The sequence below is a fragment of the Canis lupus genome, chromosome 1 (assembly GCF_003254725.2).
Source record: "Canis lupus dingo isolate Sandy chromosome 1, ASM325472v2, whole genome shotgun sequence".
NCBI lineage: Eukaryota > Metazoa > Chordata > Mammalia > Carnivora > Canidae > Canis > Canis lupus.
Window position 1 is genome coordinate 115,254,334 of NC_064243.1, and position 16,875 is coordinate 115,271,208.

At 38.2% G+C, this 16,875-nt stretch overlaps 1 pseudogene; it reads right to left on the reverse strand.

Annotated features, from left to right (window-relative positions):
• The window catches only part of LOC112643572 (zinc finger protein 573-like), a 47,293-nt pseudogene that overhangs the window by 5,551 nt on the left and 24,867 nt on the right, over window positions 1-16,875 (reverse strand).

The window sequence follows — 16,875 nt, forward strand, 5'->3', positions numbered from 1 at the left end:
TGGACAACTGGCAGAGGTAGGATGGATACCCATACAAACTATGACTTGCATATCAAGACTAAAGATGACACATATACATCAGGAAGGTGTGAAAAGATTTATTACTTATATAATGAGACTTCCTAGAGAAAGCAGAGTGGTTATCAAATAGGTTTGAAAGGACTTAAAGATTTGGAAGAGAATGACTTAATAAGGTTTTTTATGAGAGTTAGGGTATGGTGCAGGGCTGAGGGTTCCTGGACGTGGGGTTTGCATGGTTTGAGCTTCCCAAAGGCACCAAAGTAGGGAGCTCTCAGGGTTGTTTTTTTTTTTTTTTTTTTTTTTTTAATCTGCTTTCCCAAAAGTGAGGCAGAGAGGTGGGGCTTGAAAGCTGTCAGCAGTCCAAAAAAAAAAAAAAAAACAAAAACAGAGTCAATATTTTTATTATACTAAGGAAATACACAATGAAACTAGAGAAATATAACCAAACAAAAAATGAAAATACTATATTTTGGAAGGTACAATATCCAACCACAATGTCCAGAGAAAAGTTGTCACCTCAACACAAATAAACAATTTATGAAAACATTTAGAAAAAACATCAAGTAAGCCAAAGGAAAACAAAGTATAAAGATAAAAAACTCAGAATGTAATGAGTTTAGAAAGAAAATCAACACATAAATTCAAAAAGATATCTCTTCGAGGTACCTGGTGGCTCAGTTGGTGAGCATCCAACTCTTGATTTCAGCTCAGGTCATGATCTCAGGGTTGTAAGATCAAGTCCTGTGTTGGGCTTGGAGCTGGGCGTGGAGCCTGCTTAAGATTCTCTCAACCGGGCAGCCCCGGTGGCTTAGCGGTTTAGCGCCACCTTCAGCCATGATCCTGGAGACCTGGGATCGAGTCCCACGTCAGGCTCCCTGCATGGAGCCTGCTTCTCCCTCTACCTCTCTCTCTCTCTGTCTCTGGTAAATAAATAAAATCTTAAAAAAAAAAAAAAAAGATTCTCTCACCCACTCCCTCGGGACCTCCCCCCTTAGTCTAAGAAAACAAACAAAAAACCAAAAAAGTATCTCTTGGAAAAAAAAATCAATGTATGATGGTACATTCGCTAAACTAATCAATAAAGGCGGGGGGGGGTGGGAATAAACAAACAAGATATTATAAAAGTGAAAGACAACCATAGGAGCATATTGATCAGAAACAATCCTCCAGGGACACCTGGGTGGCTCAGCAGTTTTAGTGCCTGCCTTTGGCCCAGGGTGTGATGCTGGAGTTCAGGGATCGAGTCCCACATCGGGCTCCCTGCATGGAGCTTGCTTCTCCCTCTGCCTGTGTCTCTGCCTCTCTCTCTTTCTCTGTCTCTCATGAATGAATAAATAAAATCTTAAAAAAAAAGAAAAAGAAAGAAAGAAACAATCCTACAAAAGACAAAAATCTGAAATAGGTTTATTTTCATGAAATAGAAAAAAATGACCAAAAAGCAAGTAGCAATAAGCACCCTGATCATTTACATTACTATCTTTAAATATCTACTATTATGATGAGAATTCTTTTTTTTTAAGATTTTATTTATTTATTCATAAGAGACACAGTGAGTGAGAGAGAGAGAGAGGTAGAGAGAGAGAGGCAGAGACATAGGCAGAGGGAGAAGCAGGCTCCATGCAGGGAGCCCAATGTGGGACTAGATCCCGGGACTCCAGGTACACACCCTAAGTTAAAGGCAGGCAGTAAACCACAGAGCCTCCCAGGCATCCCTGATCAGAGAATTCTGAAAGAATTAATTCCAAGAATGGGGCAGGGAAGAAACAAGATAATTCTCACAAATCTTAGGCCAAACAAGTAAGGAAAATTTAAAAGATTTATAGCTTTGTTAAAAAAAATACATGTTTCTGAGTATTAAGCTGTGTTTGCCCAATAGTGTGGGGGGAAAAAAAGGCAGGAAAAAAATGATTGTTGGATTATGTATATATAATAATTTTAATTTATTATGTTAAATATTAACATAATTTTATATTATAATTTATATATATATAAATATATTAAGCAAATAAAAGATAATGGAGGAATCAAACTTTTTAATAGAGTTTTAACATTCCAAAACTAATAGTACAATTCAATACATGTTGTGTCTGTTAATAGAATACACATAATCACCTATGTGATGTACTTCAGTCACAAATATTTAACGTGAATCCCTCAGGACAGAAAATAATTTCCAACCTACAAAAATATGAAGGGTAGAGAATAAACAAATTGTATCATGGACAGTATTGAGACGAGTTCAAAAGATGACAAATTTTGCAATATAAGTGGCCTTGTCTCTTCAAAGTGTTAGTATCATAAATAAACAGAATGTGTTAAATTAAGAGGGATTTCAGCGTATGATAAACAGATAGAATGCACAGTCTTGCATTAGGATGCTGATTTGAACAAATGAAATTGGGCCAAATGAGGTAATATGAGTAGAATTTGGGTATTGAAGATACAATAAGATAAAAGAATATAATAGAAATATAAAATAGAAAAATCACTGATAAAGAAATCAGGTCAGGGACACCTGGGTGGTTCAGCGGTTGGGCGCCTGCCTTCGGCTCAGGACATGGTTCTGGAATCTGGGATTGGGTCCTGCATCGGGCTCCCTCTGGGGAGCCTGTTCCTCCCTCTACCTGTGTCTTTGCCTCTCTCTCTCAGTCTGTGTCTCTCATGAATAAGTAAATAAATCTTAAAAAAAAAAAGAAGAAGAAATCAGGTCACAAAACAGTAAGAATATGGTGTCCCTTTGGTAAAAAGAAAAGCATATATATGCATGTGTGTATTATATCCACTAAGGTGTTACAGTGGTAGGAATAAGGTATTTTAATGTTTTGAAAAAAATTTTGTCTCTATTTTCTAATTTTTTATAATGTATATGGAGGACTGCTTAATAAGGATTATTAATTTTGTGTTCAACTATTAACACAGCATGAAATAAACCAAATATCGACACAATCCAAAGATTGAGTGGAACATTTAATAAATAAAGATCTAGAACTTCATGGCTATAAGCCAAATATTGCAGAGTTCAGTTCCTTTTCAGTCACAGACAGATTACTTATAAAAACAGGCCATAAACTGGGCTACTAAGCAAGTCTTGACATATTTCAAAGGATCAAAATCATACAGATTATGTTGACTGATCGCAAGTTATGCTAGAAATCAATATTACAAAAACAACCAATTATCAACATATATTGGGAGTTTAAGAAGTGCTTATAGTTGATCAATACACTACATGAACTGTGTCCCGTGATATAATAATTACAAACATTAAAAAACAATGTTTTGGGGCAGCCTGGGTGGCTCAGCAGTTTAGCGCCACCTTCGGCCCAGGGCGTGATCCTGGAGACCCGGGATCGAGTCCCATGTCAGGCTTCCTGCATGGGGCCTGCTTCTTTCTCTCTCTGCCTGTGTCTCTGTCTCTGTGTCTCTCATGAATAAATAAATAAAATCTTAAACAACAACAACAACAAAAAAAACCACCACGTTTTGACTGAAAAGTAAAGCCAAAAGGAACTGCACATAAGCACTACCAAGTTAGTAAATTTGTTTCTTACAGGGATGGATAATGGATGGTGGTAGCCAGTTTTCTCACTGTTAGAGACAAAAGTAACAGATAAACAAGACAAGAAGGCTAGAATGCATTGTGAAATACTAGATGGGAGTTGGAGTTCATCATATGAACTCATGTTTAGCTTAATGTAGACATAGACAGATAGATAATAAAACACAGCTATATGGCATGGGTGAATATGCATACATTATTGCTTAGTCAGGTCATATAGAGAAGCATTGGCATACCAGCAGCAACGAGTACACCTAGCATCCCGATCTTGGTTTCTAGATACGATTTTCCTTTTTTTAAAAAAAGTTTTTATTTATTTATTTGACAGAGAGAGAGCACAAGCAAGGGGAGCAGCAGAGAGAGAGGGAGAAGCAGACTCCCCACTAAGCAGGGAACCTGATGTGGGGCAGGATCCTAGGGCCCTAGCATCACAACTGGAGCCAAAGGCAGATGCTTTACTGACTGAGCCACCCAGGTGCCCCTAAATACTACTTTTCAATAAAATGAACCAGGGATCTTAAGAGAGATGGCCAATTCTAGGACCAGGGAAGGGGAAAAAACAAAATGAATGTGAAAATAGTATCAGGAAAGAAATCCTCAAAAACCCCCAAAAGGATGGAGATATTAATGGTCATAGGAACCAAACTAAAAGAGCCATCAATGTCCAAAACAAAAGGAAGAACGTAACATTTAATTAGAACTCAAAGTGCAAAATAAATGAGTCCACACTGAAATAAGGGGAAAGAGACAAATCTTTTATACAGAATTCCAGATAAAATATATAGATTTCCTATCCTTACAGAAGCTTAATTTCCAATCCTGCACCCCTACCTCCAGGGTGAGCTACCCTTAGTGAGCTACTTCTAAAGAGTGGAATATGGAAAAGGAAAAATAGTAACTTTGAAGTGGAGAAAAGTTAACATCACCAGTCAATTCCCATGGATATCATGTACCCCTCATATCATGTGATGAAAAGGACATCTCACTTCCTTTGCAGTCTTCCTAAACATCCCTATCTCTAGTCTCATATGAGAAAAACAACAGACTCAGGTTAAGGGATATTCCGAAGGATACCTGGTAGGGTCTGTCAAGAGAGTCAAATCCCTGAAAAACAAGAAAAGATCGAAAAACTGAAAAACCAGGAAAAACCAGGAGATGTGACAAATTAATGCAATGTGGTACCCTGAATGGAAGGATCCTGGAACAGAAAGATGACATTAATGGAAAAATTGGTGAAATATACAAATGGAGCCTAGAATTTAGTTAATACCAATGTCATTTTCTTAGTTTCGACAAATGCATCTTAATGATAGTAGAAATCAGGAGAGGTCTATACAGTAAGTCTCTACTATCTTAGTAATTTTCTGTAAATCCGTAATCATTACAAAATAAAGTTTACTATGGGCAGCTCCGGTGGCTCAGCGGTTTAGCGCTGCCTTCAGCACAGGGTGTGATCCTGGAGATCCAGGATTGAGTCCCGCATCAGGCTCCCTGCATGGAGCCTGCTTCTCCCTCTGCCTGTGCCTGTGCCTCTCTCTCTCTCTGTGTTTCTCATGAATAAATAAATAAATCTTTATTTTTTTAAGATTTTATTTATTCATAGAGACAGAGAGAGAGAGAGAGAGAGAGAGGCAGAGACACAGGCAGAGGGAGAAGCAGGCATCATACAGAGAGCCTGACGTGGGACTCGATCCAGGGTCTCCAGGATCACGCCCTGGGCTGCAGGCAGCGCTAAACCGCTGCGCCATCGGGGCTGCCCTAAATCTTTAAAAAAAAATAAAGTTTACTAAAAAAAATAATAATTACACACTACCTCTGTAGTATTCTGGGCAAAAATGTTTAACCTTATTCTAATTATAAGAAGAAAACATGAAGCCTAGAACACAGACATTCCACAAGAAAACTAAACTAGATGCTATAAAATAATCAAACTTGAAGTGGGAAAAAAAAAGTAGAATAACAGTAAGATAAAAAGCCTAACACCTAAATGCAGTGTATGAATCTGGAATGGATTCTAGAAGTAAATTTTACAAATGGTATTTTTTGGAAAAATTTCAAAAACTTAAAAATGGATTCTATATTAGATGGTTAAGGCTGAATTGCTATGATAATAATAGTGTGACTATATAGAAGAAAGTCTTTATTCTTAGGAGAGACAAACAGAAGTGGTTGAGAGGTGATTAACTACTACTTACCATCAAGTGAGCCAAGAAGAAAGGTGCATATACAGAGAGAAAAGGTAAAATGTTAATAACCAAAGTTAAATCTATGTGAAGGGTAATTAACTAAATATATATTTTTAATATTCTCATTTGGCTTGATAATTTTTCAAAACAAAAAACTGGGAGAAAGAAAACAGTCAATCTAAGGCAGTATTTTCTAAATTTCCAAATAGAAATTATTTTGAACCAAATTTTAATGTCTGCATCGATTTATATCTAATGTAGTTAAAGAAGTAGAAAAAATTTATAAAGGGACGCCTGGGTGGCTCAGCAGTTGAGCATGTGCCCTCAGCTCAGGGCATGATCCCAGAGTCCAGCAATCAAGTCCCACAATGGGCTCCCTGCGGGGAGCCTGCTTCTTCCTCTGCCTGTGTCTCTGCCACTCTCTGTCTCTCATGAATAAATAAATAAAATCTTTATTTTTTAAATATTTTTTAGACTTTATTTATTTATTCATGAGAGACAGAAAGAGAGAGAGAGAGAGCAGAGACACAGGCAGAGGGAGAAGCAGGTTTCATGCAGGGAGCCGACGTGGGACATGATCCTGAGTCTCCAGGATCACACCCTTGGGCTGAAGGTGGTGCTAAACCACTGAGCCACCCGGGCTGCCCAATAAAATCTTTAAAAAAAAAAAGAAAAAGAAAAAAGAAAATGAATGAAAACTTAACAGGTTTAGATATTAATATTTTTTCATAAAAATTATAAGAGAATTAGAAAGTTTTCTCTTGAAAATATGGACCAAAATTTATAAATATCAAGAGAAAACATATAAAACACTAGCAAAGAAGTCATTCGCAAAAGGCCAGGTGTTGTATAATTCCATATAGATAAATACTCCTGACATTCAAATCTATAGACAGAAAGTAGATTAGTGGTTAGCAGAAGCTAAGAGTAGGGTATAGAGAGTGACTGCTAATGGTTATCATATTTCTTTTTGGAGTGATGGAATTACATATTGGTGATGGTTACACAAACTTGTGATTACATTAAAAACACTGACTTGCTCACTTTATTTTTTAAAGATTTATTTATTTGAGAGAGAGTGGATTGGATCTATAAGATCACAATTCTTCTTAATTTGTAAATTTAGTGCAATTCAAATAAGATACCAACAAGCTTTTTATGGAGTTAGAAAATTTAATAATCGAGTTCACGTGGAAAAACAAACATTCAAAAACAGGCAGAAAACACTGAAAACCTAAATGGGGGGGGGGGACTAGCCCTAACAAATATTAAAATGTGCTACACCGTAACCACAGTAAAAGCAAGGTGGTAGTGGTGCATGGATACACAAATAAAACAGTAGAACAGAAAAGAAAGCCCAGAAATAGACCCCAGAATATATGGAAATTTATTATATGATGAAGGAGTTATTTCAAATGAAGGGAGCAAAGACGGATGTTTAAATGAATGATATTGGGACAACTGGGGTAGCCATCTGGAAAAAGATTTCTTTAGATCCATACCTTATTTTATACACAAGAATGAACTCCAAATGGATTAGGGATTTTATTTTTTTTTATTTTTATTTTTTTTTAAAAGAAGTTCTTTTTTTTTTCATTTTTATTTACTTATGATAGTCACAGAGAGAGAGAGAGAGAGAGGCAGAGACATAGGCAGAGGGAGAAGCAGGCTCCATGCACCGGGAGCCCGATGTGGGATTTGATCCCGGGTCTCGAGGATCGCGCCCTGGGCCAAAGGCAGGCGCTAAACCGCTGCGCCACCCAGGGATCCCGGATTAGGGATTTTAAATGTAAAAAATAAAATTGTACAAGTGGTAGAAGAAAAGCTGTATATTTATGAGATAGCTTCTAACCAAGACACGAAATTCAGAGATAATAAGACTGATGAATTTGACTATATTAAAAAATAAACTGCCATAATCAAAATTAAAAAAAATTGAAAAACTGGGAGAACATATTTGCAACATACACTTCAGACAAAGGGCTAATACTCCTAATATAAAAACACTCTTAAAATTTGAGGGACAAAGGATTAAATGCCAGATAGAAAGATGGGGGAGAGACACAAACCCAATAACTCATGGAATAGAGAGAAATGGCTCTTAAACATTTTTTTTTTTCTCTTAAACATTTTAAAACATTTTTCACTCATTCATAGTGAAAATGCATATTGAAACAGGATACCATTTCTCACCTACCATATTTGTAAAAAATGAAAAGTATAATAATACATTCGGTTGTTGAGTTTTTATTCAAGAGTATTTATTTATGATCTGAGCAATAGGTATGTTCACTGTCTTTGAGATACTCTCATACACTGCTAGTGGAAACACAAGCTGGTAAAACCCTACGGCGGGGGAGAGGGGGTGCATTCTGGTAATACTGTCTTTAGAGAAACCGGGAATATGGTGTCCTTTCAGTCTAGCCAGGTGAAATTCAGCAACCTGGGTGGATTTTACCATAAATAATGAGACATATAAACATAGTTGACACATTCCAGTTCATCTGTTTTTAGGGAAGCAGAATTAATGTAGGACCAGATCCTCATGCAGAATGGGAAAGTGTTTTGTTAACCCTTTGCTGACATCACCCAAGGGTTTTCACAATGCTGTAAGGATATTAACTTATATGTAGTTGTGGGTCTTTTGCAAGTAATCTCTTCATTAAAATGTTGGTGTTTGTAAACTTATGCATAGAAGCATATTGGAATGGCCCTGTGCTTAACTCACTAAAACTAAACTGAGCCCAATGCGTCCTTCAACTAACATTTTCTCTCATTAAGATATAAGTATCTGTTAACATATGTGTAGAAGCATATGAGATAAGAGCTGGTGCCAATATATAGTTTTAGTAACACCAACGCTTTTACTTTCCCAGACACAATTCCAACAAGGCGGTGGGGATCCCCTCACCCCCACCAACACCAAGCAATTCTCTGACACCAGCAGGGTGTCTGAGAATTCAACTCAATTCTGACACAATCTACCTGGAAATAGCATCAGATTCTACAGATTAAGGGCTAGTCCCTTAAGATGGCTTTCCACCCACCCCCATCTCAGACACCAATCACAAGTCCCAGGCTGTTACCTGTGCTTCTTACCAGCTACAAATTGGAGGGTCCAATGACCTCCTCCTTAGGTTCTTTTAATTTGCTAGAGTGGCTCATAGAACTCAGGGAAACGGGTACTTATGTTTATTAATTTATTAAAGGATATGATAAAGGATAGGAATCAATAGCCACATGAAGAAATACATAGGGCAAGATATGGGGAAAGTGTCTAGAGCTTCCATGCCCTCTCCCGGTGTGTCACTCTCCCGGTATCTACACTTATTTACCAACCTGAAAGAACCAGTTCTTCTGGGTTTTTATTGGAGGTTTTATTGCATAGTCATGATTGACTAAGTCATTGGCCATTGGACGATTCCACCTCTAGCTCATCTCCCCTCCTGAGAGGTTGAGGGTAGGACTGAAACTGTCCAATCATATGGTTGGTCCTCCTGGCAACCAGTCCTTGCCCTTGGGTGGGGTCCAGCAGTCACTTTCATGTCTTAGTTCTAAGACACTACCCAGACTTAAAAAGTGGGCTGCTCCACAGATGGTTAGGTCTGATGTAAGGATTCTCTAGGCATACTTTTCAGGGTGCTTGTGAGAAGCTCAGCCTAGACACAGGCAACTGGAACTACCAGTCATTCAATGTACCTTCCTGTCTACTACATTAGCATACTGTAACTATCCCACTGTTCTCACAGTGCAGTTTTACTTTCCTGGAGTTTCTTATACAGGCAATTGGCTTGATTGTTCATTACAAGAAGTTCTTGAAAGATCCATCAACGCTTCGATGAAAACATCAACAGAATTTGTGTTCTAGGATTCTTTGAATCCTGAGCCTCAAAATCCTTTTTTTCCCTTTTTAAAAAAAAAAGATTCCTTCTATCTATCTATCTATCTATCTATCTATCTATCTATCTAATCTTTAAATATTTTTATTTATTTGAGAGAGAGAGAGAGAGAGCAAACACAAGCAAGGGAGAGCAGCAGAGGGAGAGGGAGAAGCAGACTCCTTGCCAAGTAGGGAGCCCAATGTGGGGCTCCATCCCAGGATTCTGGGATCATGACTTGAGCTGAAGGCAGATGCTTAACTGACTGAACCACCCAGGCACCCCAAGATTTTATTTATTTGGGGGGGAAGATAGAGAGAGAGAGAGAGAGAAAGCACGAGTATGGGGAGGGACAGAGGGAGAGAGAGAGGGAGAAGCAGACTCCCTGCTGAGCAGGGAGTCCGACATGGGGCTTAATCTCAAGACCCTGGGATAATGACCTGAGCTGAAGGCAAGACACTTAAGGGGTTGGATCACCGGATATCCTGTAAGCCTCAAAATTCTTACCTAATTTCCATGGAATTTTCCCTTGTTGTATCTTTATCTACACCTAATCCTAATCACATTGAAAGACTGTCATTAAACCAAACTTCCAAATGTTAAGTAAGATCCATCCTTCCCTTTCCTCCTCTGAGACACTACCAAAGCTCTTTAGAGGTAGTGTTTTCCTTTAGCACAGTAAGCAATAAGTTCGGTTCTGTTTGATATATGGGGAGCCAGCATTCAATACTGCCAACATATTATGTATACAAGACTGTCCAGGAAGCTGTCTTGCCAAAATATATACTGTATATATAATATATGTTATATATAATATAATCTAAATCTCATTATGCCTCTTGATCCCACTACTTATTTAGAGGATATAGAGAGGTGAGAGAACATGTCTAAGTAAATCTCAAAATGGCATCAGCATAACAGAATGGAAGATGTTCCTTCAGAAAATAAATGGCTAGGAACAAAAGATAAAGAGGAAACTTAAAGATTAAAGAAGATTTTAAAAGCATGTAAAGAAATTGGAGGGAGAAAAAAGGGAAGGAACTGATTTCCATTAAAATCAGAAGAGTGGGAAGAGTGGCTACACTTAGCAAGGGGAGTGGTGTATCCCCTTGCTAAGTGATGGGGTGTGGACAAGTTAAAAACTTCAGTGTGGACTAGAAAAACTTTCCTCGTTTGGAAAGGCCAGCTTAAAGGTATAAAAGAATCTTTTGTATCATTATTACAATCTTTCTGTGACTTAAAATTATTTCATATAAGAAATTAAGAAAAAAAAAAGTTTTATTTCCTGACATGGATATAGTGACATGGATGTTTACTGCATTTAACTCATTGAGCTAGACATTTGTTTAATGTGGTTCTCCATATTTGGCTAACATTTTAAAAAAATGGTTTAAAATTAAAAATTTAAAGACATTATATAATGGATTCTAATATTTATTATTCATAGCAATTCAAATCTAATAAAACCTCATATGATCTGAATCCAACTAACAGTGTAGCTTCATTACTTATTACTCACCCCTTAGGCCTTCTATTCTGGTCTCTGATGGTCCTCTGCAAACTCACAAAGCTCTCTCTGGCCCCCTCCCTCCAGTCTACACACACACACACACACACACACACACACACACACCCAGGCATCTCCTGAGCCTTCCTAGCTGTTCATTTAGGTTGGAATATTCTTTTATATCATGTCTCCTCTGAAATGTTACCACCTTAGTAAAGTCATCTGCAACCACCTTATCTAAAATGGCCCAATTTCTGCTTACTTTCCACCAAAGCTCATTCCATTGCCTAATATTAAGTATTTTCCTGTTTATCCTTACTCTAGTACAATGTAAATTCCACGAGAGCAGGAACTTATAAGTTTTATTATCATTGCATTGATATACATGTGTGTATGCAAAAGGGGAACTGGAGAGCCAGATGAATCCAACATATAGGTAAAATATTGTGCTAATGAAAAATGAGATTCCCTGTCACTGGAAAGGGGTTTGAAATATAAGAGAAATAGGTGATGGGCAAATGGAGTAAAGTTGAAGTTTCTCCTATAGCTCCTGTTGAGACCTTCATTTCCTCCCGAGGTCACAAGCCCATGCTCCTCAAGTCTTGGTGCCTTGGAGGGCCTTACAAACAACATAGAGATGTGCTCTCCCTCTTACCACATAGGCTGCTACCAGTCCTGATGGCTTCCCTTTGCCTTCCTTGCCTTCCTTACCTGTATACTGTCTTTGTATTTCTTCCCTCAAAATCATCCAGGGTGCTTTACCTTGCTCCAATAAGTCAACCACAGCTGGCTTAGAAATGGAATGTCCTGCTTACAAGAAAAAAAATGCCACATGGTATAGAAATAAAAACAGAACTCACAAAATCTTTAGTTTTGCTTAACTTTGTAATGAAATCAAAGTTAAATGTTACTGATACACACTTCAGATAATAGAAGGATGAGATGATCTAAGGAATCAGGCAGGTATGATCAAATTTTATTTTAATTTAAACTCATATAGATGAGTTTCTTTCTCTCTCTCTCTCTTTTTCTTTTTTTCTTTTTTTTTCTTTTTTTTTTTTTGAGTTTCTTTCTCTTAAGAGAATATTTAACAAAGTGATTGAAAAGGTTAACAATGTTTGAGAACATTCACTGGAGCTAAGGGCCTGTGCACAAAATCTTTCTCCTCTAATATCAACCTTGTAACTTTGAGGAAGCCATTTCAACACACTGCTCCACAATGTTGGCAAGTAAAGTGTGTATGATAATACTATTATTGCATGATTATTTTATGATTAAGTTTGTATGAATACATATATTCATATTATATGTATATTATATATACATATTGTATAATATATCCATCCCTCCCCCCACCTCCTCCCAGGAAGAGTGTCATAATTGGGACATAATACCAGTTATAATTATTCTATTTCCTTAAGAGGAAAATGAGAAGCATCCTGATTCACTTACAAAATATTCATTCAATTGTAAATGTCAAGCTCATGAATTGTAACTTTCAACCATAAATCATATAAAATTAGTTGCAGGAAGTTAAATGTGTACTCTTCCGTTTTAAATGAATATTGTTTATCCAGCCCACCAATATGAAAGTTATAGAGCCACAGCCAATCACAAATCTACATCTAACGATTGCTTGGCAGGTGGATCAGAGGGACACAGCAAATCCACAGCAATATTCAGCCTGAACACAATGGAAAACCAGGTTTCTTGGACAATAGCTATATATAGAATAAATAGAAGGAACTTTTGTCTAGCCCCCTGGGAAGTAAGAAGGAGAAGCAAAGACAGGAAGAGCCAGAGGGAGACGTGCATATCACTAAAAGAGAAAATGACCATGGTAAATGGCAGAGGCAGTGACAAACTGACAGGCTTTCAAGCCTTCCTCTGGGAACAACAAAAGAAAGAAAATTCAGCTTACATCTTGAAATTCACTGTGTTGAAGGTTAACACACAACAAAGCACATTCTAAATTTCTCATTGCAAATGAACTTACCCAGTGAGACCAAGTTTCTATAGTTCTCTAACATCACTCTAACATCATTCAGAGGGACTTGTACTGAATAAGTCCCTCTGAATAGGGTTCAGGTAGTCCCACTCCTGCCGAGAGAAGTCTATGGCCACATCCCTGAATGTCACTAATTCCTGAAACTGCAAACCCATGTAGTATGAAATTGAAAAAAACATTTTCAAGATGGTAAAAACAGGAGATTACAGGACTGAATTAAAGAAAAGGAGTGAGGGCAGTCCCGGTGGCGCAGCGGTTTGGCACTGCCTGCAGCCTGGGGTGTGATCCTGGAGATCTGGGATCAAGTCCCATGTCGGGCTCCCTGCATGGAGCCTGCTTCTCCCTCTGTCTGTTCTCTGCCCCTCTCTCTCTGTGTTTATGAATAAATAAATAAAATCTTTAAAAAAAAAAAGGAGTGATATAGTACAAGAGGACTAGAAACTCAAAGCTGAGTGTCTACATATTCCTGCAGAATCCTATTGCTACAGACAAATCTTTGTAAGTTATGGGCTATCACAAAACTCAGACCTGGGGCAGCCCAGGTGGCTCAGTGGTTTAGCGTCATCTTCAGCCCAGGGCATGATCCTGGAGACCCAGGATCGAGTCCCATGTGAGGCTCCCTGCATGGAGCCTGCTTCTCTCTCTGCTTTTCTCTCTCTCTCTCTCTTTGTCTCCCATGAATAACTAAATAAAATCTTAAAAAACAAAAAACAAAACAAAACAAAAACTCAGACCTACTAGGGAATGGATAAAATTAAAGTTTTTTTCCTAGTCAATAAAGTATAATGCACAATCACATAGTCAGCTAGTTGCATGAGATATAAATTCTCAAAAAAAAAAATTAGGGGGATCCCTGGGTGGCTCAGAGGTTTGGCGCCTGCCTTTGGCCCAGGGCGCAATCCTGGAGTCCCGGGATCGAGTCCCACATCGGGCTCCCGGCATGGAGCCCGCTTCTCCCTCCTTCTGTGTCTCTGCCTCTCTCTCAATCTCTGGGTCTATCATGAATGAATGAATGAATGAATGAATGAATGAATAAATAAATAAATAAAATAAATAAATAAATCTTTTTAAAAAATGAGGTTCTAAATTACTTTCCCTTTAAACAAAGATGGGATTTCCCTCTCATACTGAACATAAAAATTTCTGTATTAAATAAAAGCTTTTGAAAAAAGTTTGACATTTTTTTCTTTCTTTTTTTTAAGATTTTATTTATTCACAAGAGACAGGGAGAGAGAGACAGAGACACAGGCAGAGGGAGAAGCAGGCTCCATGCAGGGAGCCTGATGTGGGACTCAACCCTGGGACTCCAGGATCACGCCCTGAGCCAAAGGCAGCCGAAGGCAGACACTTAACCAGAGCCACCCAAGCTTCCCAGTTTAACATTTCTTTCTTTCTCTCTCTTTTTTTTTTTTTAATAAAGGGCTTTTCTTTTCTTTTTTTTTTTAAGATTTTATTTATTATTTATTCATAGAGACACAGCTAGAGGGAGAGGCAGAGACACAGGCAGAGGGAGAAGCAGGCACCATGCAGGGAGCCGGATGTGGGACTCAATCCCAGGTCTCCAGGATCACGCCCTGGGCTGCAGGCGGAGCTAAACTGCTACGCCACTGGGGCTGCCCCCCAGTTTAACATTTCTATAAGCATTGAATTCATCCTTTGTCAGAACATATCATTTAAGCATTTTTCTTTGTTTTGACAAATAAATTATGGCTGTGTCCCAATCCATTTTATTATAGATATCTCAGACTTAATCCATCCCTGACATTTATATACTTGGTTGGACAAAATTTCAAAGGTCTTCATCAATTCTAGAAATCAACATATTTATCCTCCTTAGAATAATATTCTCATCCATTGTCATCTTCTGTCAGTTAATCAATATTTTCCTTGTTCTTAACTGTATGCTGAAGGATGAGCCTTAATTAAATAGATGTCATCCAAATTCAACAGATCAGATTCAATCACAAAATAATATATTTGTCTCTCAAGAATTCCTTAAAAAGATGCATGACCCAAATGTTTCCAAGCATTCTACATGTTCAAGAAGAGATACCATCACATGCTAAGACTGAGACCAATTGATACCAATATCCATCTCATCTGCTTAGAAAATTCAGGTCTATGGAGAATTTTAAAGTCTACCTGTGGTAATTAAATGGGACCAACACCTCTAATTCATCAAGTCAGAGACCTATAAAGGAAACTCAAATATTTTGTTTATGGGACTTTATTCTTTTACTGCTTCATCATAGCCTTTGATTGAAGAATAAGCATAGAAATGGATTGAGTAAATTGGATAATAAATACAAAAACTGGATAGCAAAACACCTATTAGAAGGAAACTGAGCTATTTGGTATCACTTTTTTTTTTTTATTTTAGGACACACTGTAGAGCAGATAACTGAATGTGACCCTCTTAAGTAGGAAGCTTTGGGTTAATTAATCAAAAAACCCACATAGATTAAAATCATAATATCGCAGGAAGACATGAATAATCAAAATAATCAACTTACACAGGTCATGGTTTTAGAAATGTAAGACCGGATCAATGCTCCTTGGTGTTCTTCCACTGAAAAAAATTTCAAATTCTAGAGAATCCAGAGCTGAGAAAAGAAAAAAAAGTGTTAGTGTTCCTAATATGATTTAATTTAATAAAATCTTTTTGTTCCCCCATCCTTCTTCTAAAATTAGCCCCCACTACTGTACACACAATTTAGGGAAAAGTAGAAGATGGATCTATGGTCTCTGCCAAGTCCCAGGATACCAGACTACACAAAGGTCGTTGTGTAGAATAAGTCACTTCTGGTACTGACGCCAGATCCAAACACAGGAGCAGGAGCTCTCCTAGACAAGCTCCCATGTTGGGAAGGCTGATCTAGTCCTAAGATTGGACTGCTTAGTATTTTTTTTTTTTTTAAGCTCAGTCTTTCCATGAGTGGATCCACCTGCCTTAATTCCCACCTTCCAAGGCTGAAAGAGGCCTCATCATATAAACTACAGGTTCTTTAATGGCCACAGGGTCCACTGAAGTTGGTCAATATGTGGGAAATGAACACAAGGAATTGCCTAGGCCCAGGTTCTGTATTTTGAGTCCAGCCAAGCTGACTACTTAAATACTAAATATACAGGCAACAGAATAGAGAGTGGCCACTAAATGCTAAATAGGAAAACATGTTTAAGGACATGGAAAATATTACAGATATACTATCAATAGAAAAATAAGGTAAGGGCAGCCCGGGTGGCTCAGCGGTTTAGTGCCGCCTTTAGCCCAGGGCCTGATCCTGGAGACCTGGGATCGAGTCCCACGTCGGGCTCCCTGCATGGAGCCTGCTTCTCCCTCTGCCTGTGTCTCTGCCTCTCTCTGTGTGTGTCTCTCATGAATAAATAAAGTCTTAAAAAAAAAAAAAGATTAAAAAAATAGGAGCACAGCTGGCCCCTGGGTGGCTCAGTGGTTGAACATCTGCCATTGGCCAGGTCATGATCCCAGAGTCCCAGGATGGAGTCCTGCATCAGCCTACCTGCAGCAGGCCTACCTTTCCCTCTGCCTATATTTCTGCTTCTCTGTGTCTCTCATGAATAAATAAATAAAATCTTAAAAAAAAAAATAGAAGCTGGGACACCTGGATGGCTCAGTGGTTGAACATCTGCCTTTGGCTCAGGGTGTGATCCTGTGGTCCAGGATCGAGTTCCACATCGGGCTTCTTGCAGGGAGCCTG